Source organism: Sinocyclocheilus grahami, unplaced genomic scaffold (genome assembly GCF_001515645.1).
Source record: "Sinocyclocheilus grahami isolate Dianchi unplaced genomic scaffold, SAMN03320097.WGS_v1.1 scaffold23206.1, whole genome shotgun sequence".
Taxonomy (NCBI): Eukaryota; Metazoa; Chordata; class Actinopteri; order Cypriniformes; family Cyprinidae; genus Sinocyclocheilus; species Sinocyclocheilus grahami.
The window spans coordinates 1-1,220 of NW_015519060.1; the positions used below are offsets into that span (position 1 = coordinate 1).

General features: G+C 35.4%; 1 pseudogene; it reads left to right on the forward strand.

Moving 5' to 3' along the window:
- The first annotated feature begins 917 nt into the window (after window positions 1–917).
- The window catches only part of LOC107580014 (GPI-linked NAD(P)(+)--arginine ADP-ribosyltransferase 1-like), a 1,139-nt pseudogene continuing 836 nt past the window's right edge, over window positions 918–1,220 (forward strand).

The following is a 1,220-nucleotide window of genomic DNA, read 5'->3' on the forward strand; positions in this document are numbered from 1 at the left end:
GAGACGTCTATTTGATGTCTGCATTTACATCTGCAAGACATATTTATTTGAGTGTTTGCTCATCTGCAATACATAGGACGTTTCCTATCAGATAGACGTTTATTAGATGTCTTTAAGACGTTAAAGATTTATTATGTATGTAAAACTGACATCTTACAGTACACAGTAGATACTTTCCAGATCAAGTGATTTTTAACAGACATCTTGCAGATGTACGTGAAATATCTGGGTTGGTACTTGACCACTTGACTACTTATATGACGCATTTCCTGTGTTTAGCCCAACAAGTGTGTGTATAACTTTTCATTATCTGTTGGGACACACTTATAGTATCATAAAAAATACAAGTGTTCATGGAGCTTTATTTTGATTTTCACTACTTTGCATTTAAAATAAACTTCTAAATGTCTGTTCAGTAGTCTCTGACAAATGACTACTACTTCTTGCATGCACATGCTCTCAAATGGCCAAGACCTCAAATATTTTTTGAAACACTTACTGACATGAAGCCCTGAGTGCACTTGTGCAATGTGACCACCTACTGGTTATTCTCTGAAATTCATTTTCATTAAATTCAACAGTCATGGTTCATCCTCTGTACATTCCTAGAAAAAAAGAAAATGAACACAGATAAACACAGTTGATGTGCAGATTTATGTGCACATTCCTATTTATTTTACAGATAAAAAATTTAAAAAGTGATAATGTAAAAAAGTAAGCCTGAATGATAAACAGAGGCTAAATAATAACCATTAACAAACTGATGTGAAGTAAAACACTTAGACATGTCAAGCTTTTTATACTATTTTTAGCCAGCAACTCAGTTTGTCCAGTGTGAAACCACACAGACCTTGACAAGTGCTGCATTATGATGAGTTTAGTTGGGGTAAAAGCATCAAGATCACACTTCAGCCGCTATGTCTCAGATATATAAAAAGGCAACTTTAACCTCCTCATCTCAGTCTGAAGAGTCGTCGTCATCTGGCTGTGAGCATCTGCTTTTTATGATCTTCTACTCTCGTTGCTGTTCCTGAAAGCGACAAACCAAGGAAGAATCTGACAAAAAAAAAGGACAATATTCTCAGGTAAGTTTGGGGTTGAAGTACAAAGTCAAGGTCATTGTGCAAATCTATGCACATATTTACACTGGAGTGTAGGATTTAGTATTTGTGAAAAGCTGTTGTGTTTCTTGTCTTTCAGCATCTGCTCTTCACTAGATC